Source organism: Passer domesticus, chromosome 7 (genome assembly GCF_036417665.1).
Source record: "Passer domesticus isolate bPasDom1 chromosome 7, bPasDom1.hap1, whole genome shotgun sequence".
In the NCBI taxonomy this organism is placed as follows: Eukaryota; Metazoa; Chordata; class Aves; order Passeriformes; family Passeridae; genus Passer; species Passer domesticus.
Genome location: NC_087480.1, coordinates 45,304,832 through 45,330,757, shown reverse-complemented (window position 1 = coordinate 45,330,757; position 25,926 = coordinate 45,304,832). Strand labels below are relative to the sequence as shown.

General features: G+C 41.2%; 1 long non-coding RNA gene across 1 annotated transcript; it reads left to right on the top strand.

Moving 5' to 3' along the window:
- Nucleotides 1-860: 860 nt before the first annotated feature.
- Nucleotides 861-23,950, top strand: LOC135305042 (uncharacterized). Its single transcript, XR_010366325.1, has 8 exons — nucleotides 861-1,187; nucleotides 1,724-2,107; nucleotides 3,055-8,321; nucleotides 8,873-9,057; nucleotides 9,160-9,208; nucleotides 11,558-11,745; nucleotides 11,963-12,053; nucleotides 18,831-23,950. It is a non-coding gene; the product is annotated as an uncharacterized LOC135305042 (long non-coding RNA).
- The last annotated feature ends 1,976 nt before the right edge of the window (nucleotides 23,951-25,926 follow it).

The window sequence follows — 25,926 nt, the reverse complement described above, 5'->3', positions numbered from 1 at the left end:
TGAGCAAAGGCAATTCCTTTCCTAGGTGCAAGAATGAGTCATGCATTGTGCTAGAGTTTGTGATTTAGGCAGATGTGCTTCATCTCTCCCTTCCAGCAGTACGGTAGGGCAGTTCCTGCACTCAGTTCCCACAGCTCAGTGGCACCACATGAGCTCCTGGTGCTGTCCTAACCCACGGATGGGTCTGTGCCTGCACAGCTCTGCCTGTAAAAAAAACCAAACAAACAAAAAAAAAAAAACAGGCAGGAATAGGAGAAGAAATGGTGTGCAGTGGTTTGGTTTGCCCTCATGAAGAGGTCACTGTGAGATCTGTTGGTGCACGGTGTCATGGTGAAGCGGCCTGAGCTCCTGAGCAGGCAGCCAGCCCTGGCTCCTGTGTGACGCTCAGTGTGTCCAGAGCTGTGCTCCGTGGGTTACAAGGATGTAGAAGAGATTGTGCAGGAGCCTGATGGCCCCATGCCTGGGGTTTACCATGAACCCCTCGAGTCTTTGCACAGCAGAGAGCCTGCCGAGCCCTGTCCCCAGGGCTCTCGAATGTCAGGTGAGTAGCAATTATTAATCGTTAGGGCTGAGATTATTCACACTGTTTGCTTTCCTCACATTCATCCCTCCCTTTCTTGTTCAAATAAAGTGACATTCAGTAGAAACTTACACTGGAGCTTTTTATCTCCCTTTCAGTGATTTATTTGATTTCATTGATCTTTTTAACTCATAATCAAACTGATTTTTGTATCCAGAAACTGTCTGATCTTACCCCTTTTATTTTCCTGTGTACTGAAGGAACAGTTCAGTCTTGTAGAGCTCAACAGCCTTTGTCAGAACCAAGTTTGGGCCGGGGCTGAGCAGTCTGAGCTTCCTGCGTGTGCTGGTGCGGGACAGGAGCGCGAGCCGGGGGAGATGGGGGCTCCTCCCGGGCTCTTCTTTAAACGAGGGCTCCTTGCCTGAACTCGGGCTCCATATGCGACGCCTAACAGCATACACGCCCTTTAAAACCCAGCAAGGGCCGCGATCGGAGGAACTTTTTGAGAGGAAATATAGAATTGCCAGCTTGTCTGGTAAATCACCTGTCTGAAGATAACGGCATTTTAACGAGGCGAGTAGACATTTCGGAACACTCCCCGCTGCTTTTTCCCTCTGCGAGAGCCAGGAGGAGGCAGACGGTGTGGAAGCGCACGGCGAAGGCAGCGGTACGTGTCCCGGGGAGCAGGGCCCGGCGGGCCGCTGCGGGCGCTGTGCCGGCCGCGGCTGCCCCTTCGGCGGGCGGAGCGGCGGCAGCGCCTGCCCGGCTCCGCCAGGGGCTGCTCGAGCACCGCGGCGGGCCCGGGCCGGGCCCCGCTCCGCGCCGAGCGCTCCGCTCCCCCCGCTCCACACCAGCGCTCCGCTCCGCACCCAGGGCCCTGCTCCGCTCCCCCCGCTCCACACCAGCGCTCCGCTCCGCTCCCCCCGCTCCGCGCCGAGCGCTCCGCTCCGCACCCAGGGCCCCGCTCCGCTGCCCCCGGCCCGCTCCCCTCGCCTCGCTCCCTGCGGCCTGCGGGGCGTCCCCTGCCGCCCCCCCCCCCCCCGCTCCCCCTTACACGTGGGCTACAATCAATTAATTAATTAATTCCCCGAGCCGCACGGGATATTTTTCCTTTTCCTATTTTTAATTTTTTTTAAAATTTTATTTTTAATTTATTTTTTTTGGTTTTATTATTTTTTTAATTTTCTGTATTTCCCCCCCAAGGCATGAGCGCGGTGCTTTAAACCGTGGGTCGCGGTGCGCTGTGCGGGGCCGAGTGCCGCTCGGCCCCGGCGATAACCGGAGAGGAGCGCGTTCGCAGGGATAACTCAGCGTCTGCCTTCCGTGAGGCGGCACCGGCGCGATTTTCATCTTGGCCGTGCGCCAAACGCAGTGTCGTGGCGCCTGCTTATTCCTCTCCCCGTGCTCTGGAGTTGTGGGCTTCGTTCTGCTTGCTTTCTGTAAAATAACCATTTGAAAATGTCTTGTTTTAACGTTGGAATTAACCTAAAACACCCTAAAAACGTTTCTAGCAATACTACCATTCAAAAGGTTGATCTGGGATGGAGACCACTACATTAGCTTTCCTTCAATGCAGAAATACGTAAGGTAATATGGCATTGAGTAATGCATTTTTTGTTTTCCCAAGGCTAATATCACTTGTAATAGTTAATGAGTTTACACCAGAGATACAATAGATTGAAATAAGTGAAGGCAAGGCTTTACAGATTTCATTGCAATTTATGGAGAAAATCTGGTGTCAAGCAAAAAGTCCATTTTGTGTTTTCTGAAAGTGAAGTCACGGTAATTAAAACGCTTTGATAAAATGTTTCACCTTCATAATTGGTGTCCTTGGTCTGTTGCTTCTCAAGTGTTGGGTTTTTTGGTTTTTTTTTTTTTTTTTTTTTTTTTTTTTTTGTGTTTTGTTTTAATCTCCCAAACTTTTACAACAGCTGCAGAAGAAGGACCACAGTCACACAGTTTTTGGAGAAAAGGAGTTTGTTCATCCTGGTTTTGTTTTACGTCTGAGTAGGTTTCAGGAGTTTGTCAGTAATCATGCTGAAAGCATGTTTGTAACTGTAATAGTTGTGTGCTCTGTTGTCAAAAACCTTAACAAACCTTTAAGTGAGTCTAATTAAAGCAGCCTTTGATAGTGGGGATAATAAAAGATTGCTTTAATTTACGCTGTAATGAAAGGATTGTGCCATTAAATGTTACAGGAAATAGTAGAACTGCTTTTCCAGGCTAGGCAGAAATTGCATGCTGTGCTTTTATCATCTCAGTGAAGTCCCAGTGATTGTCTTTCCGGCCATCAGCCAGAACTTCAGAAATGAGGTAGTTCCTCCCTCTTCTGAGAGAGAGACACGTGTAGTCCAGTTATCCTGTTTGGTGTTTCCATTGTGTGTTTCTCCTCTAAACCTTGCACATCTGCCCCCAAAGCCTTTCATTTTTAATGGAGCCTGGCAGATTTTGTGGTATCTGAACACCAAGCTTTGGGCTGGAAACCAAAAGTTTTTTTGGTTGGTTGATTGATTTTTTTTTTTTTTTCCTCCTAGGCATTTCTTTTGCATTATATTGTTTTTTGGTGCCTTGTCCTTTAAGCCAGGATAGTTCCAGAGACATGAAATGACAACTTCTTTTTTGGACCATGATTCTAGATGCCAGTTGGATTGCCCTTCTCCAGTGGACAGGTTGCCAGCCTGAGAGGAATGGTGAGGTGCTACAGACACGTCAGCAGGACACGTGGTTTTGCACTGCAGGGTAATCACCACACAGCCTCATGTCTCTTCTCCACTTTTCTGCTGCAGGTTCTGGTTTCATTTTTATTGTGTACTGAATTTTGTATTTATTTTCATGGGACTCTGAATGAAGCCTGAACTTCTATGTTTTTGAGAGGAGAATCCAAAAAAGAAAAGTAAGCAACTTACCCCAGGTTATTTCCTAAGGTAAATTAGAACAATGAAGTTAAGTACCATTTCATTTTCTGATGTTTCAGTGTTGTAATGAATGAGCAAATTAGGTTGCCAAAATATGACTAATTCACACATTATAGTAGTCTTTACATGATAAGTTGTTGGAAGAGCTAAAACCATATACCTTTAAACACTGAGAAACAAGAGTAAGAGGAGACTCAGGAACCTCAGAGCAGAATATAAAATGATGCTGCTGCAGCTGGAACTCATGCTGATTCTGTGTATTGTACAGAAAACACCATCATAACAATAATAAAAAGAAGATAAGCAACTGAACTGTGAATTCCAGGTTCATTTTTCAGTTCTACCTAACTCTTTGTAACTTTACAATGAAAGATTCAGAAATTGGAGCCAATTACCATAATATGTGGTGGTTTGGTGGGAGCATGTTCTACATCAGACAGTTAAAAGGTTTTATTGCTATTAGGAGCTTGTTAATGCCCTTGATAATGTCTTTAGTTGCTTTGTAATGTCTCTTGTTGAAGTATAGAATTCTTTTATCTTCTTATTACATTATGCAGAAACTTGAATTGAAACGATATTTGCAGGAACATTTAAAGTAGTGCATCAATCAGTTTCAAAGAAGAGAAAATGTTCTCAGAATAGGTTATAAAAGGATAACTGTCAGTTTTATTTTGGATGAACAAAGAAACCAACGTAAAAAGCACTTTATTGTAAAAGCATACTGTGCAATTCAATAAATATTCCATATAAATATAAAGGAAAAGAAAGTTCATAATTATCTGATGGCTTGAATATAATTTAAGTAATACTTCCAGAATACAGCAAGCAGTGAAGCCCCTTCTTCTTTCTTGTGTATTCTACCCCCAGCTCAAGTCCTCAGTAGGAGATAGTTTAAATTGACTTGTTAATGATTTGAATGCTAAAATATGGTTATAATTTAACATTATCTTGCAGGGATGTAAACCTCCTCACAAAACACCTCACCACATGAGAAAAATAGCAGTAGCACCTTTCCTCACTCTCCTTGCTTTTTGTTTGTTGGGTTGGTTTTCTTCCTCAAACATGAATTCTTGTTGTTTGTTTTCCCGCTGGCATTTTTTACCTGCTTTAACACAAAGTTATCTGAGTATTTATACATTTGGATTACAAACCCTCTATATGATTCGGTTAGAAAACGCTTGCACAGGGTGTTATTATCCAGGAAAACAGTTGCAAATACTCTGCTCCCTGAACCAGTAGTAGCTTGCTAGACCACACAAAATATGGCATGTTGCAAATCTCATCTTGTAGCCTGTAAACCAGAAGCAGCACGCTCCCCTTCCCCCCTTCTTTATCTTCTAAAAAAAGAAAGGAAAAAAGAGAAAATACCAAAGACTGCACATAGAGAGTTGTAAATGCTCACACGGCAAATGTTTCCCAGAGAAATTTGAGTCTTGTCCTTTGGATCCATTGTCTTTTCAGAATCCAGTGTTCATCCTGTGACTTCAACAGAACAGAGTATTTCTAGTTTAAGAAATGTATGTTTATTTCTGAAGAGTTTATTAAGGCAGAGAAGTAATTGGCTGTGAATGCACATATTTTGGTTTATTTATTTATTTCAGTCTATTTTGGTTACTAAATTCTATGCGCAAGGGATTTCTAACCTTTTTTGTTGGTCATTCTGAAAGGGTATGCAGCATGCACCTGCATTATTCAACTGTTTATTTTTCACTTCTGAAACTTTGAAAAGATATCTTATTTTTATTTAATAATCATACCACAATAAACTCACCTTGTTCATGCCCCGTTGTCAATTCTAACCTTCAACCTAGGTATGTTTTTAAACTTGCAGGTGGTTTTAAAATTGTAGGCTATTAAAAAAAAAACTCCTGTGGGTTTTAGGAACTTACAATAGTGATTTCATTGAAGTCAGCTATAATTGATCAATCAATTCACAATATTCACAATGTATTTAAGATGAGATTTTATTTCCATGACACATTTTACTACATAGGACTTCCCTCCTTTAACTGCTTCCCTGTGTTTCCAGCTCTAAAGGCAGGGGTGCCAGGTGGCCTTTGCCCTCCCAGCACCTCCATCCCCCTGCCCTTCTCTCTCCAGCCAACACCTCCCTTTTGTGGCACAGGTGTCATTGCAGTGCCCTAAAAAGAGTTTATTTCACAACACTCCAAGCAGCCTCTGAAGGAGCGCCTCCGTAAGTTACCGAGCTCTTGAGAAAACAGTAATTTACAGTGAGCAAGCTGCTGGGTTGCATGGATCTGTGTGCTTTGCCTGGGAAATAGGGTTCCCATGGCAACTGCCCCACGCTGCGGGTGTGGCATCCTGTGCAGGTGAGGCTGGCTCCCTGTGAGGTGAGCCCTCCTTGGCCCTGCACCCTGGGCTCTGCTGCATGGGCAGCCTGCTGGGCACCTCCATCCCTGCCTGGCTCCACACTGCTCTTCCCAATGGGCAGACTCCTTCCCTTAACACTTGGGAACATTAGCCCTAGGTTAGAAGCCCCAAACAAACAAAACAAAACACCCAAGGTAAACAAACATCACGCTTTAAAAAAATACTGCACAGAAATCACAATCGAGCCCATGATCATCCTGGGATCTTACCAGAAGGCACTGATGAGATATGAGATAATCAGCTCTTTCTTTGTTTGGGAAGGAATGTTTACTTGCCTTAAATTTATTTGGTTTTAAATTCAGTTATTAACAAAGCAGCCTTTGCTGACCTGAGTTGAGAGCAGGGGAAGAGCAATGCTTGCTCAAGGAGAACACATCAGAAACCTGACTTGAGGAAGACACTGAAACTAGGCAGTAAGAGCAGTTTGCACTTTATCTGTTCCAAAATGTAGGTTACTGTGCCAAGTGTGATGATGATGGCTCTCATTTTGCAGGAGTTCCTAGTAACTAGACCTGATGGCATTTCAGAGCAGGGTTTGTTTGGGAGGTGGCCAAGCTCTGCAAATCAGGTAACACACAGGGCATCCTTGGGAGATGGGGGTCAAGGCTTTCTAATCCAGAATGGGATAAACATGAGAGACCTGTGGCATATAAAGAATTATACAAACATGTAAAATTGTTGCTAGTTGAGCTGGAAAGCCTCTTGTAACATGTAACACTTTAAATATCTCTGAAGACAGGAGGAGGAATCTGGCTTTCCTAGACAGAAGCATTTTTGGAGGAGAAGTGGAAGATGTTATGAATAGCTGTGACAAAGGCAATGACAAGACAGACTTTTGCATGAAGCACAGAAAGCTGATCTATAGGAGGAAGTGTAGTGGCTTGGGTGACAATAGTGTGAACCATGAAGAATCTTAAAACTGATGGGTGTTTTACTATGGTATGGCAAAAAACCAAAAAGAAGGGACAAGCAGTGGCACCCACAACACCCATCCAAGAACAAGAGATGTGAGAGACTCTTCCTTCGTTTGCCACTTTCTAAATCAAAATGGAGGGGAGGCTTTAGAAGGGAAAAACCTTTCTAAATAGTAGCATTGCACAGTGTTTCTTCTGGCTGCTAATAATGCTTCTAAAGGTGTGACCGGACTTACAGAATGAAACCTCTGGCCCAGGTAGTGAGCATCACATCACTGTGACAGAACAGGGCTCAGTTCAGATTGCAGCAGAGGAGAAGTGATGTCTTGGCAGAAGAATTGAGTGGGAAGTGACAGCTCTTGCTGTAAAAAAGCAGAGAGTGTCTAAGAGTTAAAATAGATTCTTTTCTGAAATGCCCATGTAGCTTCAATAGCTCCACAGGAGTTTTAGGATTACAAATGACAGCAAAATTTGTGCCATTCTGCATAATTGTATTCTCTACAAAGAAAGTTTCCTACATCTCCTAGCAAAGACGGTACTTTCATTAGAAGGAAAATAATTTCAAAATTACATCTCTTTGTGCCAAGGATTAAAAAGATCTAACAAGGAGTTCTAAAAAAAAAAAAAGCATTTACATTGAATCCTTTGGTTTTACAGGTAGAATAATGACATGAAAATAAAAGAAAATTTTAATTGGTGAAGAGAAGGGGAAACATCCTAGTTCCTGACTCGTCACTATGTTCATCCTCTCTTGCAGCTCCCACCATTTTCACTCACAATATACAGGACTATATTTGTCTTTACTGAGGTTCAGCTCTGTTAAAAACAATCCAGTTCTATCTCTCTGCTAGTGTAAGATTTCAGCCTTCCTTAACACGAGTCTCTGACAGACAAGGAACCCAGAATGTCTTGGCTTGGCAGTGGTTCAATCCTCCATAATTTTGTTAATTTAAATGTAGTCACAGGCTGCAGTCTCAGGAAATGCCAGCTCTTTTTGCCCCACCACAGCCTAGAAACTCTCTGTGATGGCTCTGCTGTCATAGCTGGAGAGCACAAACCCTCTGTGCTCAGCTCGCAGTTCCGACTGCCATGTATGGACATTTCTAATTACTTTGGAGGCGCTCCATTTTGTACTGCATGCATAATTAGTTAGTTATTTACATTTTATTTCAGCATTTTTCCTAGCCCGTACACTAATGAAATCCCGGCGTGACATCAGAACCTTCCTGCTGAAGTGGGTCTTCCCTTCAGGGATCAGCCACCCTTTTAAATTAATGAGCCGCTTACAGAAACAGCTTCATGATTTTATGTGCAGTGTTTGCAAGGAAATTTATAAATGGTCTGACTCCTTTCAGATCCAAAATCTGTTGAAATTAAAAGAAAATCTCCCACTAGTATTGCATGCTTTGGGTCATCTCTTATGTGAATTTTTTTTTCTTGTGTATTTACCATAACTCAGTTAGGGAAAAGGGTCCTCCATCTTTCACATAGAGAAGCAGATGTACGGGTGGGAAGGAAGAAAAATGGATGTAAGGAAGCTAATTACCACTGGAGTCCCCAAAAGTATAAAGTGGCCTGTAGGTAAGAATTAGTAACATCATATTATTAAGAAACTTGTTTTTCATTTAAAGACTTTATTTGAAGAATATAGGAAATACAATTAGTCTCCGCAAAAGTCAGCTGCTTTTTGAGGCGCTGTTTTCATAAATAAATTGAGATTGTTAATCTTATGTTGTTTTTCTTGTAAGTGCAATTGAACAGAAAAAAGAAAACCAAAACAAAAAAACCTCCTAAACAAACCAAACAGACCCCAAAAAAAACAAACCAAAAGAGAAAGGAAAAAGGTGTTGCTTAGCAACAGCCTTGTTCAAATGGTCAGAAATTGGTGTATTTGCTGGAATTTGGGAGATATCTCACAGAGCTTGCTCACAGTGTATGGGATAAGGAGAAAAGAATCAATGTCCAAAATGGAGAAGGGAACCACTACTGCCATCAGATTAAGCATGTGCTCAGTGTGGTTTGCAACACACTTCTGGTGGCCTGGGTTAAGCACATTTGCATCTCCTCCTGTGCCCCTGTTGTTTCAGTGGTTTGTTATGTTTCTTAGCGTGTTTATTTTCCTTCATTTTTAGGTATGCTCATCTTCTCTCTCCTCGTCCTGGTTTGCTCACTGAGCAAGCTTGTCTCGAAGGCAGCACTTTCCCTTGGCTGGAGCAGGAGGACACCAGCTGATGTGTTTGCAGCAGCCACCTCTCCCTTATGCTTTCTTGCCTATTCAAGAGTCCAGCCCAGTGTGGAAAAAGAGCAAAACTGCCCAGTGAGCACACCTGTCTGTCTGGAGAGGAGTGGGGGAAAGGAGGGCTTAAGAGTGTATATTCCTAAGTGAAGTCCTGCAGCTGCCATTTTCTCTTTCTCCTAGGAGAGGCAGCCCTTATGCTGAAAGCCTGGGAGAGCAACATCACTGCTGAGTAGGTAGCCCACAAAGCACAGCTGAAGGCTGTATTGTGCTGTTTTGGCTATGACCTGCTGCTTAGGTGTTGTTTTTTTAGGTGTCTCCAGTAATTCTGTCTGCTTTGTGCACTGGTAGGTGACCACCTTGCTTTTGGGCTGCCATGTGATCATTGTTTTGAGACTTGGATTGTTTTCCCTCAGCCTTTTGTGTTCCCTCCCTTTTTTTTTTCTATGGTGTTTGAGGAAGGAGAGAGAATTGACTCATTAACAATTCCATGTACTCTTGATTTGCCCTTCATCAGCCTGGAGAGGGATCTCCAGCCTCCACATATCTTTGGGTCAGGCAGGATGAAGAGAATGTGGCACTGGTATACCTGGACTTCAGGAGAAGCACCCTTGAGGGTGTGCATTATTCTGCATCCCTGTTGAGAGCTAATTAGCCTTTTGCCTTCCCCAGTATTACCAGAGATTTCTTAAATATCACTGTAAAAAAGTATTTGTAAGTCTGGTTGTGCTCTTTAGACCCTGTAGCTGGAGCATGTTGACTTGTGGCAGCCAAGTATTTGCACTCTTTGTACAATAGAGGGAAGGAACTGCAGGGAGGTGACTGAATCATCAGCTCTGTTTTGGAATTGATCATTGCTTTATTCCTGCCATTTCAGTTGCTTTTTGGGAATGGCTGCCGTTCCCACACAGCTCCAAGTAAGAAGATGTGCAAAAGAAAAGCTAGTAACTTTTCAATTGCATGGAATGAGAAAAGTGCTCTGAGAGGGAGAAAGTGACCAGACCTCATGGGCAGTTAAAATTCTGTGGCTCATTCCCTTTGTAGGGAAAGAATCTCATTCCTGTGTGGAGTGACTTACCAACTCATTTGCAGAAAGAATTATAAAATGCAAATATTTATGAATCACTGTATATGTTGTAATCTTATTCCTAAAACAAACATTGCTTTCTACTGTGGCTCCTGTGTGCTGTGAGTTGAAAGATTTTCCAGCGTTTAACCCAGTTTGAGCAATAAGCTGCAGGGAATAAATGCTGTTCGTCAGACTGGGATGCAGTGTCTCCTGGAGCATTTGTGCTCCTGGCAAGTTGTCATCTCCTTTCAACAAGTGTTAGTAAAAATATTCAAATTAGCATTAAAACTGGGTATTTTCTGATATTTAACTTATATTCAGGCAGATGTCATAGCCAAACAGGTGATAGCATTTTTGTTAAACGTGGCTTGTAAGGTCTGGCTGTGGTTTCTGGTTTGCAGGTAGGAGCTTCCTTCCTCCAGAGTGGCTCTTCTCCTGCAGCTGGGTGTGGAGGGCAGGCTGTGGAGGCACAGACCGAGTCTGCTGTGGCTGAGGTGGTCTGAGGCAGAGACAGCTGGGAGGGAAGGGAGAAAGGGCTAAAGACCACGGGACTGTGGAGGTTTAGGGTTTTGGTTCCTGTGCAGTGGGACTCCAGAACAGGGAAGGGAATGCTTTGTGTTTTTAGGAAGGCAGGGGCTTGTAGTCAGGCTGGACAGGATCCCTGCTGGGTGGGTGTTTGTGCCTCGGTGAGGTGGTACCTGCTGGGTGGGGATGGAGGCAGGGCAAGCCCCCTGCAGCCCTCCCTGGCAAAGCAATCTGCTGAGCAGCACTGGGCAGGGGGCTCTCCTCTGCTTGGGTGTGTCAGAAAACCTTCTGAGAAAAAAGTCAGCTTTTTTGCTGAGAGAAAGCAACTTGTGATCCAGTATGTTGGCAAGTGGTAGGAAATAAGGCTGCTGCCATAAAATTATGCAATGAATGTCTCTTTGCATGATGAATTCTGGTGCCCTTTCTTGATTGTATTTCTTCTTATAAGAGGCTAAATAAACACTGAGGCTAAATAAAAGAGTAGCATGGCTGCAAGGAGCTGCTTTTGTGCCTGGAATAATTGGTCATATGGTTGTATATAAGTACTAATGGTTTGCATGAAGCCTGAGGACTTCAGGAACTGGGTTAAGTTCAGGTTAAGACCAGTCCTGATGGATAGGTGCAATGTCCTTTATCAAAATACAAGGAAAATAGGAGAGAGTAAATCAAAAGGTATGGAGGAAGCAGACTCTTTCATTGTGGAAAATATCTTGAGCATTAATCACTTCCTTTTGCTAGATAGATGCAAGCATGAAAAAAGAGATTATTTTCTTCCAAATTACACAATGGTTTTTAAGTAAGATATTAATCCCTGTGCAGAACAGTAGGTGCTGGTCTCCGAGCTGAAAATTATTATGCACTTCTTAATTTGTCTCTATTTATGATTAAGCTCATATAAATCAGGGTATAAATGCATTATTAGAATGAAGTTATATAATATGCATGTGCCTCTAATACTAATATGTTGTCTGTGTCTTCTATATACAGCTGCATGACAGAGTGTATTTATTAAAAGTCTAGCAATTGCACATTCCTGAAATTGCAGATTTTTACTCAACTGCTTGTGAGCCTGGGGGTATGCAACAGCTGTTTATCATTGTACTCTGATGAAACCCTGATAAAGATGAAACTGCTGCAAAGAAATGTGGCCTTACAGTGGGAAACTAAAATTTCAGGTACTAAAAACACTTCTGCATCTCAAAAATTGACTTATGCCTTTGCTTATTTTCAAAGAGCTCCTTTACAAAATAGCAAAGATTATGTAGTCTCTGTATGCTCATTAAGTCAGAGATAGTAGAAATAGAAGATTTTTTAAAAAGGCAAATTGAATATAATGTTATGTATTTAGGATGCTTCTCAGCCTTGTTTTGATTGCTCTTGTGTTTCCCCAAGAAATCAGACAGCTCCAAGAATAAATGAAATAAAAGTTTAAATGACAAGATCCAGCCATGGTCAGAGGTGATGATGAGGAGCAAAAAAATTGGTAAATCAGAGCTTTTCAACACTTCTTCCTTTTTTTTTTTTTTTTTCCTGTGACAGGTCATAAATACTGTTTTGGGAAAAAAAAAAGGTAAAAGTCTACTAAAAAGTAAAATCTTAGCTGAATGATTATGAAATGGACTGCAAAGACATTTTATTTGATTACATTTCTAACCATTTAGCTTTTGGGAAAAAGGCTAAACACAATAAAATTGTCACTCTTTTCAGGAGTCTTACAGGTAGTTAGTAAACAGGAGAAGGCAACTGTCTTCCCTCATTATAGTCATCAGGGTTTTTCTTGGAATCTAGACAGTGCAACAAGGAGCTTCTTTGTGAGTTAGTGGAGGGAATAATCCACAGGCAAAACAACATCCACGTGCTTTCTGAAACAGGCTGGCTGTTACAGCTTGCTGAGTGGGGTTTATTGTTGAGTACTGTAGGACCCCTTCACTTTTACCAGGTCTGACAACTTCACAGGTGTGGGTATGAAGGAAGACCTAAAACTGGTCAGTTATGGAATACAGAAAAAGCTATTTTTGCAGCACAATCCAAAATCTTTTTCTTCAGCCATCATGTGGTGTTTCTTTTTTTCTTAAGCCAGACTCCTGAATGATGAGAGCTGGCTTTGTGCTTCATCATTTTCTCTCACAGGAGCAGGGAAGCACAATGTGTTTTATTTCATGTTATTAGCTGGGCTATCACTGGGTTGCTTCATGATTGCAGGCCTCTTTCTCTTGCCTCATCGTTTTCTGTCACAGTTGTAAAAGCATGGCAGTGGTGAAGGAAGAAACCAGCCATCAGGAAGGAATGTAAACGCTGTAAATTACAGTAGGGCAGGAGGATCTGTAACCATCTCTTGTTCCCCTTTGTGGATATCTCTATAATTCTACTGGCCCTTGGAGCTGATATGAGAAGGCAGTAAAATTTCAAATAGAGCGGACCGTGGGCACTTGCAGCACGTGGCTGCACGAGTGCAGATACTCCTGTGTGCTCAGCAGTGGGCAGTGCCAGGCATCCTCCTGTCCTGCAGGCTCTTACCTAGCAGTGTAGGGGCCTGGAGTAGACTGAGCCTTCTGTAAGGAATGGAGGTTTCCAGGAATGGCTGCGGTGATCCCTGTGCTGCCAAAATGCACAGCTTGGAGTGAGCTTTGTTTGCAAATGCATAATCCTAGTGAAATATCTAGAAAGAATTGAAGTCAGGATTGTCATAGTGAATGAAATGGGAGAGTCGCCTCCTTTGTGTGTTTGAGATGTGAGGACATTGCACAGCTGGAACCAGAGGTAGGTGCAGTCCTTCTATCAGAATTTGCCCTCATCACTCCACAGTTGCGATGTTTTGTAAGGGCTGCTGAGCTTGCATTTGAAAACCAAATGGCAAAAGTACAGATTATCCAAGCATTCAGTAGGCTGTCAATTTCTAAGAATGGCCCCAAATATTGGCTGCCTTCGGGGTAGCAAATCAGCAAGTGTCTGTTTTGAACTTGTCCATGACTGTTTTCATGAACAGAGATGCTCTCTCCGTGAAGGCAGTGCAGAACTGTTATAAATGCAGCTTTTCAATGGTTTGTTCTTTTAACTTTTTTTTTTTTAAGATTAAAATACTTTATACAACTAAAGCTTTTCTGAATTTCCCAATTAAAACAGCCAAGGTGTATCTTTTCAGGACTTAGACTGCTTGTGTATGTTATGGCTTTAAAAGCTATTTTTCTTTGCAGAATGGGAATAATAGACTCAAAATTATTGTGCTGTGTAACTGAAATAAATCACAGTTCCTGGACTGTGTTGTTGTTTGTCCAGAGATGGGCATAGTGGGTCATGGTGGAAGAGAAATCATAACCAATAGTAGAGAAATACAAAGGTTCTGGTCCAGAGGAACGTGTCCATAAACAAATATTTCCTAATGGTGTTCATAAAACAATTGGTTCTGAACTGGTGAAGGGTAAAATTGAGCCTTTATGTTTAGTTTTCCTGGGAATAACTTGTCACAGCAGTTAAGAATTGAAAACTGCATGGTTTGTAAAGCCCCTCACTGCAATAAAACACCTGTTGTTTGCATTAGAGTGTAATTGTGCTGTGTGTACCTGGATATGTGGGCCTGTAGCACCATCAGTGAAAGGTGCTGCTCTCTTGACTTCTGGGAAGTCACCAACCTTGGACGTAAAACTCAGGGATGGAAAATATTTCAAGAGGAACAGCCCAGCCTAGTCTTTGGTGACTACCTGTTGACTCAAAGCAGGAGAGTGGAAGGTCAATCCCTCTGACAGGGCTTCAGAAATAATACTTAAGGATAATACCAAGAAGTAGTACTGCTGTACTGTGTTTAGTGTGACAATTAAAAGATAAGTTGCTAAAGGACTGGGATCTAAGAAACGTCAAATCAAAAAGGAAAGAATTGGTCCAGAACAGCAACACATGATGAGCCATGGTACAAAAGAGACAAGAGCCAGTTTTACATGAGCACCACAAGCAAAAGCTGCCATTCCTAAAGCATATTATTGAAGCTGTTTGCTGGCAGCACACCATACAGTTTTGCAGTGTTGTGTAAGCTTTTAAAGAACAATGCTTTTACCTTGGATCATAGACTAAACTACTTTTTTATTGTACCTCTGGTGCTAACCTCTTTTGCACTTGTCTTTTGAAACTCCTTGCAAGTTTGAACTCCTCCTAGCTTCTCAAGTTAATCTTTTGTCCTCTGAATTGCTGAAATGGACATCCCAGCCAACAAAAATATTATTTAATTCTTCCCTATGTTTTCCATTAATTCCCTGAAGAACACCAGAAGAAACTTTCATATTATCTCTGTATTTCTCTGTACTCAGTAGGCTTTTGGAAAGAACTGGCTGTGGCAACTAACCCCCAGGCTGTGGGTGGATGAGCAGCATTTAGCTAAATTTTTAATTTTTGGATTTTTTATCTTTTCTGCACTGACTAGAGCATCTTCTGGGGGAGTTCATGGATTTTCTCCCATTAAACCAGTCCATAGCCTGCATATCTCTCTGTGTGTTAATTGTCATTAATATCTTAGAAGTGCCCCTGTTCTAGAATGACATATTGTGTTTAATTTTGCTGCCTTCTTTCAAATAGAAATGACTATATTTGCACATAATGGGGAAACTTGGACTCAATTATTTAAGAGGTTGGGACTGGGCTGAAGAAGGAAGTAGGACACTGGTGTTTTAGGAGTGTGAAAAACCAAGCAATGATTTGGACCTAATTGTAAAAGTGTCTTCTTACCTGTAAGCAGACCATGACTCTGACAGAGTGCTATCCATCAGATTTGCAACACATTTATGCTTTGATTATCAGAAGGGGAAAGAAGAAATGTGTCTGAAAAATCATGACTGAGCATGACTAAAAAAATGAATCACTTATGTGTAAAAGTCCCATTTAAGTATGGTTCTCTTCTGAAAAGCAGATGTCATCTTCTAACAGCTTTCTAACAGCTGACCAGAACATAATAACCATTCAATGTTAATATAAACAATGCTCAGCTACTCAAATTTGATTTTTATTTTTTTCCCTGAATGATGCAAAATCTACCAATCATCATTCAGTGAGCTGTTTTGTCAGAGGCTTGGAGGAGAGTTATTCCCCATGCTAGTGCACCACTAACACAACTTTCTTTCAAAAATGCTTTTAGAAAGTGCCAAAGATTTGAGTCTTAATTTTATAAATGCCATTTCAGTCACATTTGTGCCTTTCTTATGTCATTCAGGAACTCTATTGTGCTAGTTGTTGAGCATTCCATACTTGTGGTCAGAGATTGAAGGATTTTTGTGCTTGAGTTGTCTACATATTATTTTTTTCTTTTTTTTTTCTTTTTTTTTTTTAATGTAAAGAGAAAGCCAGGGCCAGTGAGGAGCTCTGGAAACAGGAGATGGAAGGATACTATAGCACTACATAGTTTTTGGCTTCCCAATGGAAATGCAATTCCTAGTGCCACAAGCATGGTGGTTTCCTGGTTGGGGTGAGCGGCAATCTTGCTGGGGGCCAGGGTCACGTCCCAGGGCAGGCTGTGGTGGCTGGCAGGTGGCAGGGGTGGCTGTGCCACGTCAGCCCTGGCCAGCAGCCAAGGGCAGCCCTGCTCTCCTCCTCACCCAGGCTCTTACCTCAGCACTTGCATTTTTACCTGCTGTTTCTGCTCAAAAATGCTCAGCCAGGCAGTGAGTGGAGCATTTGTGATGGACACTGAAAACATGAAGTGTTTCCTTGTAGATGAGTGTGTCTACAAGAGCAGCACTTTGAAAAAGCAAAGTAAACTCATACTGATACATCCCTTTACATGTTGAAGTCATGTTAAAAGAAGCTTTTGATGGCCTTAGAAAAGACAGACTAAGAAGGAAGACTAGCAGAGTTATAAACTATCCACAGTTGTAAATCTTGGTTTTGGTTTTGTTTCTTTTTTTCTGATCAGCACTACCCACATACTGTAATGTCTGGCAGACCTAATATTTTCATGTAGCTGACCAATAAAAATAAGTGTCACTATAAGCCATTTAGATTGAAAGGAGCAAAAAAAAAATTCCCTTTTGTGCTAAAATCATTCTTCAAAGTACAATCTTAAGAATTATGTATAGCCTCAAGCAAGTCTCATTGCTTGATCAGACTCTGCAAAGAATGGCTGGGGCAGTTTTCCTGGCCCAGAAATGGAAAAATGATGCTGCAAGTGTTCAGAGAGTCTATCTCCCACAAAGGGAGGACATCATTCTCTCCATGCCACGAAGGCATGGCCCTTTCCTACCTCCATAAATACACATGCTTATTCTGAGGGTGCAAATTCCTTAAGTTGGTGTTATCCCTTTCTTGCCTCTGAAGGATGAGGAGGATGTTTGGAGAAGCAAAGACTTCAGGTGTGACAGTACAGTCAGTTTTGCTAGGAATACTGAGGATTGATTTTATGAAAGTTAATTCTTCTTCCTTTCAAGGACTGAAGGTTGTATACAAGGGCATGAGAATATATTGACTGGCTGGGAATGAATGTAGGGTTTAAGGAGTCTGAGCTGCTTTGTGACACATGTCATTTCTGGAAAAATGAGCCATCCAGAGAAACAGTTTGTCTGCCCTGATGTGCCAAGGAACCTTATGTATTGGCAACAGTGATGGAGTGAGAGTGCAGCAAAAGCTAAGCATTGTGAAAGACTTGAATTTTCATGAGGTACATAAGCAAAAGACAGCTGTCTGAAACACAGACCATAGAAACTGTGCTAATTTAGTGACTCTAAGCAGCATGCTTAATAGGTACTGTACTTCAGGTGTACCAATAACCAAATCAAGAACAGTTACAGCCCACTCAGTTACATAAATGACTATAAAGAAAGCTTAGGTAACTTAGGAAGATAAAGAGGGTTTTTTAGTTGTTGTTTGGGAACAGGGTTTCTTGGTTTGTTTTGTTTTTAATTTATGCTCCTTTTGATTGGGGTCTTTTTCTACTGCTGATTTCCTACCAAAAGATGTTTTCTGCTAGAAAAAAACAATAGAATTTTAGCAGCCCGAGGTCCTATCTCTTAGAAGGGGTCTTTTAAATGTAATCTTTTTAGTTCTGTTATCCACAAGTTTGAGAACTATTTCCACCTGATGATGGCTTGGGCTGCCTCCTTCTTAAGGTTGTAAATCTTTCCCATCTTCTCAGCACTTTTAACATATATGGAGAAAGTGACTTGCACTGGTCTCTGCTTGCTCTGCAGACAGTTATCTTCGATATGCTTAGACTGTGTTTGATCTCATGTCCTGGAATGGGTCTGTTTTTCCTGTTCAGGAGTCAAACTCTAGACACCTATGCTCAGTGTCAGACTGGAAGATGGCCAGTGACTCTCTCTGTTTGGACAGCTTTAAAAATATCTGCTTGCAAAGGAAGTTCTGCTGAGATTTCTTATTCTGACCTACAGACATAAGTCTGCTATTCTTGCCTTCCTTCTGGCAGCATGGAGGGATGGAGGTGGGTGTAGCAGAATGCAAAGGTATGCATTTATTGAAGCAAAGAGTAACTGCAGGGGTTAGAAAAGAGCTTAGGAAAAATGTAATTATCAAACAAAAAGATACCAAATGCAGCAGTTATCATGGTCAGTGGTTTTCAGGGTTTTGGTTGGAATCCTGTCCTTTGTGCCTGCTAGTGCAGCTTTTGCACCTGACTTAAACAATAGAGAATCTAATATCTGGTGGGTTTTTTTCTTTTCCTGTTGAGCAAAGACTTCTGCTTTTGATTCATGCTTTAATGTAGAACAGGTGAAAATGAAAAAAGAAAAAAGATGGGTGCACATCCCCTCTGTACTGGTACTGTTGGACTATTGAGATGTGGGAAATTTGTGAGCCACAACAGATGAAAGCCTGATATTAGAAGTTTAATCCCTAAACGTTTCTCCTTTTCATACTAAACTATAAAACATCAGTCTCTACTCAGGAAACAAAACATACATGCAAACTTAGAATCTTAATGGTTTTGGCATTATTTTCCTAATACAGGAGCCAAGAGTCCTTTTATTAAAAATGCACAGTGGCTATGCTTCTTTATTTTTTGAAGAACAGCACATTACTTGACTGAATACAGAGGTAATCAAAATTCAGTCAAGTGGGATGACTCTGTGAGTTCTGACATCAAAGGGCAATGTGTTTGATTGATATCAGTCAGATGGCAATATTGTTTGAAGAAATGTAGTCAGAAGACTGGCAATTTAAAGGCTGTAAAAAGTTAGGGGAGATGTGAGTGCAGTGTTCCATACTGATTTCCAGTGTACAAGACTGTGTATTAGAGAATTGGAAGTAACATGGCAATCTTGTCTCCCAGACACAGGCATCGTTTGAAAGGACAGAGAGGAAGAAAATCAAGCTCCTGCTTTTCAGGCAAGACAGTCAGTGAGGCATTAAAGATACAGTAGTAAATAATTGTTTTGTCATTGCGTTCCTTGCTGCATGAGACCAGGGTTTGCATTTTGCTTTTGCTTGAAATATATACAGCACATGATATAACTGGGCATTAATAAGCAATGAGCAACCTTTTTTTTTCCTTTGTCATATATTTATTTGTAGAATAGTATTGACTTCACTGTCTGCATATAGAGAACAACAACTCTGTTATGTCTTTCTGACAAATATCAAACATTAGCTGTACAGATACAGTTGTTTTTACTTTATTTCCCTGTCTTGTTTTTTGGTCTTTTTTCTTAATGTAAGTAATGGAACAATGTCCTTTTACAGTAAATGGTTCCTTTGCTGAATATGTCACACAGTCATTACTCCCTGCAGGGTTAAAAACAATGCAGAAAACTACCTACAGGATCAGAACATTGCCAGCAAAGCAAAGTGAAAAGGAACTGTTAGAATAACTAGAAAACATTTTCCACTGCTGGCAAAAGTACCAAAATTGTATAAAAATTATTATGAAAAATAAATTAGTTTTACAACAAAGCCTCATGGTAAAGAATTGTTAAAATAGTCCCAGAATATCAGGAGAACTCAATATTGAGATAAAATGGCTAAAAGCTACCAAATAAAAGCTTGATACCATTTGATGTATAAATGCCAAACTAGACATAAACAATAACTTGAATTACACTAATCTTGGAAGAAGAAGCAAAAATATTATTGAATAAATTAATATATCAAGGTTGTTCTTGAATAAGAATAAAGCAATTCTTATTACTAATAGAGATATGCCTAGACATCCTGGCTTACAACATGAATCTCACTATGCCAGGTATTGCTCAAAAATAAGGTAAAGCAGTGACCTAATTCTAAACCAAAATTTAGAATACAGGAGATAGGTGTAGTTGAGCCAGCATCAGTACAGTAGGGTCTCAGCATGGGTGGTTTCTTTATTTTTTCTCTTTGAAGGAAGTAAATCAAAGGAGTTTTAAGAAAACTAGAGATATTTATGAGCTGCTAGCACTGTGCATGAGGAACAGTTAGAAGGAAGTAGTGTATCTTTGGAAATGTAACAAGTAGAAGACAGGTTAAAAATACCTCCATTCCATATTTTTACTTATCAGCTTTCGCTATAATTTTTTTTTATTTGTATCACGAAAGGTGAGATTTGGCTCACTGTTAAAGTGATGCTAATTTACAGGATCACCAAATCATGGAGTGGATGAGATGGGCTGTCTGGAGCCCATCCAGTCCAGTCTCCTGCTCAGCACAGGGTGAGCCACAGCAGGTTGCTCCAGACTGTAGCCAGCTGGGTTTTAAAGATCTCCAGGAATGGAGACTCCACATCTTCTCTGGGCAGCCTCTACTTATGTTTGATCACTCCCACTGTAAAAAAACCCAAACCAACCAACCAATTTTTTTATGATTAAGTGAAATTAATTGTATTTCTGCTGCTCATCCTTCCACTAGGTATTACTAAGAGTTTGGCTCGGTGGTTTTTGTTCCTTCCCATTGAATATTTACAGGCACTGCCGTTGGGTCTAATTGTGTGTAAACTAAAGAGTTTTGAAGGGACAGTCATCCTTCTTTTCAGAGAATTTAGTTAATGTTGAAAATTGAAAACTCAGGAGTTTTGTTCCTGTTGCTGTCTTCTTCCTTGCTGTGGAAAACTGCAAACCATAGAGTGGTTTCTGTTTCTCTTCCTATGGCACTTTAGCCCCTTTCCTAACCTGAGATCTGCAGAGGGAGGCTGTTGTTATGAATGTCAGCATTTGCCACTGAGGACAGTGGCACTTTGGGAGCTCAGGCCTGGCAGGGTTTGGGTCTGGACCCCACAGGAGGGTCTGGATGCAGCCTGGTTGCTGCAGCGCTTTTGAAGCCAATGGGAAGGGGCTTGGCAAGTGCCTGGTGCTGGGTTTCTTTTGGGTGGTGCTGCCACTTGGGGTGACATTGAGCAGCATGGAGGGAGCAGGGTCCTCAACAGAGCAGGAGCCACCCAGGCATGGATGTTTGCAGCACCCCACAGCTGCTGGCTCACTCCAAGCACAAAATGGATGGGAATAACTCTCAGTAGCTCCTTGCTGCCCAGGCTGGGTGCTGATCTGCTCCCACTGAGCAATTTGAGTCTTTATGCTCTGAGCATGCTGAGTCACTTTGGATAAAAGGCTCATTGCCCCAAAGCTGTCAGTGGAATAAAAATAACCATCATACATAGTGAGTAACTTCTGAGGCACATTAGGGGTCACACAGTATTCTGTTGTTGTTCAAGAAAAGAGAATCCTTCTTGGAGGTAACATTACCATTTTAGCTCTTGTGTAGTAAGCTGTGCAATCTTGCCACTTGTGTTGTTTAGGGATATTTCTTCATAACTGTATGGAAATACTAGCTTGGATTTTCAGCCAGGCAAAATGACTAGTGTTGTTGTGAAGAGATTTGTAGCATGTAAGAAACAGGAACCGGTAGCACTGTCCACCTGATTAGCGTTCCATCTTTCAATTCCAATTAAGTGATAGCAAACCTGTTAACCTGAAATTTTTGTTGGCTCTTTTGTTTGTTTGTTTTTTAATCAAAAAAGAAAGAGAAAAAGGCAAAAATAAAAAAGGAGTTTGGAAACTCCTTTGGATCTTAAGCATAGTTTTGTTGCCAACAAGCTGGGGGATGTAGGCTGACATGCATCCTGTTTCTAATAGCACACACACTGTTTCTTTATTTAGAGCCTCTTTACCAGTATCAATTAAACCCCAGTTAAATTTGACACATCTTAACCTTGCGTTGGATCCAATTCATTGCTACAGCAGAACCCATATGGCACTGAGACAGTTGCAGGCATCAATTCATTGCTTATGTAGAGTTACTGGCTAAATGCCAAGCAGTAATCACTGCTTTTTGTTAATAGACATGTTTGCTTTTGCAGTCGTTTCTATACACAGTGCTCTAGATTAATTAGAACAAAATCTGTCATCCATCTAAGAAACAACCAGAACTCTTGGGATTTTTTTGCCTCAGATTTAAAGAGAAATGAATTCTGCCTACCAAAGGTGTTGGTGGAGGAGAGTTGTTTATTTTATATACTTTGTTTTTTCTAGAATAACCTATTTTGTCTATTCAACACATAAGTATCTGCTGTTTTCTTCCATTACTGGTGTTGCATTTTAAAGAAATTTTAACTTGTGATTATGCAGTTTTGGCCTCCCGCCCCCAGTTTGATGCCTGAATAATTAACATAGTTAAGTGAACGACTGGATATTGAAGTCTTCTGGTTAAATCATTAGCAATTTAAGATCAAATTACTTTATATCCAGATCTGTTTTGGTGAATATATATATGTGATGCCCTATGCTAAGCGTGAAATGCACTTGAGAGTATTTTACTGTGCTAAAATAGGGCAACACTTTTAATCTAGTACATTACATTATAGAAATATCATAAATTCTTTCACTAGAAATACTTATATTGGTGCCTACTGTCACCAAAGTAGTTTAAGAAACCATTTTGGGACACATTGTTTAACCAATTGTGTAGGCTTTATCTCCATAAGGATATTTTTGTGGTGTTTTCTTTAGGGCAACTATTTTTTTGGCATGAATTCACAGTAAAATTGTTTTGGTTACCCTGATTTGAAAATAAAGCTTTCTCATACTCAGTTTTTCCATTCAGAAATGTGTCACATAGGACCAGATTAAAAATCTACTGGGACTTTCCACTGGATTTATTAGGGATTGGATGGTGTCCACCATCCTGAGTAAAGACCTCCGACTACTGATTGTCCAACTACTTACTTGGCTGTTTCTTGCTAAGGGTTTAAAATTCCCCCATGCTGAAAGGAAGAGATTGTGTTCAAGGACTAATGGCAATTCCAGCTTTCATTTCAAGTAGCAATGCTGTTTATAAACCTTGAGGTATTTCTGTTTATAGAAGTGATTTAATATGACTTATACCTTAGCAGAGGATCTCATTAACTGACTCCCTTACTTCTTCCTCAGTATTCCTGATTTATGCCACATACACGTTATATAAGAAAACGTGTCCATCTATCTATCTGTCTATCATAAATAATTTCTCTTTGTATGAAGAGGCAGTAAAAACACCTCTATTTTATGGAAGTTATTATCTCTTTCAAAACTTTTTCCTAATGTTGCGTTAATGTTTTAGTATTCCAGTGCTGTTGGTCCATTGTTCGGAAGTACAGCTTTATCAGCAGAATGTGTGGCAGATGGTTTACATTTGCATTAGCCTTCTGGAAAAGGAATCAGCTCCCACCAACATAAGCTTCATCTTTTCTTTTCAAAATTTACAACAAATTCGTCAGAATGGCATTTTTAGAGGAAAAAAACCCAATCCGACTGTCTTTGAGTTTCCTTTTTGAAGAGAAAAAATGAGTCCTGTTCTAATGCCCTCATCTGCATATATATCTTCCGTCCCCTCCCCCAGTGTTTGTTAAAATGATTTAAGTATTTCATTATGCAAAATGACTTTTATAAAAAGACCTTCCTTTTTGCCCCACAGTCATTCTTAATTTCGTTTGTCACTTGTTATAGAGTGGAGTTATGTGAAGCTAGGATATATTATTTGTTCTAGTCTGTATGGGATAATTTATTACATTAAGAAACCAATAATTTTCAAATATAATCAGATTTAAGTTTTTAATAAGATTCATCCTCCCATTCACACTTGCTTAATTTAAGGATATTAAATGTGCTCAAGAATGAGCTGCCTCTCAAAGCCTCATGTGCCTATTAAAGGATTTTATTCCTGATGTGTTAATAGGATTTAATTACATTACCCCTATAGTCCAGAGACACACTACAATTGTTAAACTTGATAAACTGGGCAAATACATCCTAAAAGAGTCATGGCCAGCTCCTCAAAAAGAAAAAAATTACAAGGTGTTAATATTTTAATATCTCTGCTATGTAACTACAGGTTTGCATAATGCTGAAATTTTAAATATTGAATGTTTAACAAATTTTTAATACTTTTTTTCTCACAAAAAATTAAAATCAAGGCTAATGCAGAAATTAATAAAGATTTCTATTGAGTGTTTGGATTTGTTTCTTATTTCTGATTCCAAGAGATTAATTTAGATAAACTTTCAGCTTTTCTCTTATGACAAAAGCTGCAGCAAATCGTTCTGGAAATTCAGAATGCCTTGATTTCTTGTTTCCTGTTGCTAATTAGGTTAATGGCACAGTGCCAGAAACAGACAGCAATGGCTTGGGACATTTTGCAGAGGTGTGGCTGGGGAGAGGGAGAGCAAAGCCAGCACAAAGCGCTGCGCAGTGTGAATGCCATCAGGGGCTCCTGGGGCAGCAGTGGCATCGATCAGCAGGGCTGGCTCCCGTTGGAGCACCGGGAGCCCTCACGGCAGGCAGCATTCCGGGGGTGCGGACACGCAGGGACCGAGGGAGCCACGGGCTCTGCAGGGAATCGCAGGCAAGGAGAAAACAACCAGCAATCTGCCGCCCAGTTGGACGTTTTTCTCCCAAAATTAGACTGATGCGCGTCATGGCCCATTTCCATTGGTAATCACACACACTCGAGATGTACTTTGAGAAGATTTAGGCCCCGAGTTTTTCTCTCGCTTGCACAGAGCTAGACTTTGGGCCTCTCAAAACATGGTCTAGGCCGCTTTGTTTGGAGGAGCTAAACATGTGAAGTAGGCTTGCATTTCAAAAAAAGGAACTTTCTGGCACTTTCCTTGCCACAATAGCCTTGGAAATGTAAACTGATACAAACTGTTTTTCTGGGTTCCCACTCTTCCTGGCTAGATGGTGACAGGGATGGCGGCAGATCCCCCCTTTGAGCCCCGTTGAATCCCAGCTACCAGTGACGGCACAGCATAAACAAAAGAGCAGCACCACGGGTCCCGTGGTAACTTTATTTGGTGGTAAAACTTCCCCTCCTCAGCATCCCAGGACCCCGAACTGGTGGCAAACAATGACTTATGTAAGAGGACAGGTCCCAAGGGGAGAATACAATCTTTAACAAATCAGGAGAATTGGGAATAAAAACAAGGCAGGGAATACAATGTATAAACCATTAAAAAATTTCAAGGGAGGAGAACATTTTCAGTGAGCTAATAAAGTTTGGAGAAATACAAAACTGACAGGGAAATTTCTCAAAAGAAAGCAGGTTGGGGAAGAGACTGGCATTTAATGAAAGGAGGAGGAAAGGAGGGAAACGGGCATGGACAAAAGGAACAGCATAAGGAAACTACAAAATTACGAATCAAACAGTAAACATACTAATAAAACAAAAACCACACTACAACACTGGGTTAAGTGGGAAGGAGAAGCAGGGTTGTGCCTTGCCCGGTGAGTGGTTGGTGTGAAAGCCCCACGGCTCCGTGCTGCTGTTCTGCCCCAGCCTGCCTGTGCTGGAGAGCTGCTGCTCTGCCCTCAGCGTGGCAAGGACACAGCAGGCTGGCCCTGGGATGGACCTGCAGGAAGAGGTAAAAGAGAATGGGCATAGGCTCTACACATGACAGAACTCCATTCTCACCAGTCTTGTGGCTCTAAATAAAACAGGCTTTTTGAAAATCCTGTTACTCTGGGGACTCCAGCTTGTGATTGAAAACACCCAGACCCATACTAAGGTGGGAGATGGATGGGATGAGCTGCAGCTCAGGTCAGCTCTTGTTAAGACTTAGGCTAGGCTGCCTTTGAACCACCTACCCAGACTTTGGAGCTGTTCGATGTAGGAACTGACTGCGGGGTCTGCATCCAAACCTGTAGGGAGGAACTGAGACAAGTTGTGACTCCTAGCTGCCAGACATTGGTTTCCTGCAAGTGCAGACAAATAAGCATCTGTAAAAGAGAGTCTGAATTACAGGCAAATAATTATGGTCTCCTTATACTAAAGGTGGGTTCTGCTTTTTTGTACACTTATAATGCCTTGTCTGTGTCATTCCTAATTTATGAATAGCTTTTTAAGACAGCATTATGGCTTTAACATTTATAGTTTGATAAACTTCTGAAAAAAATTTCAGGCTTAGTACCTACTGTTTGAGCAGGATTATT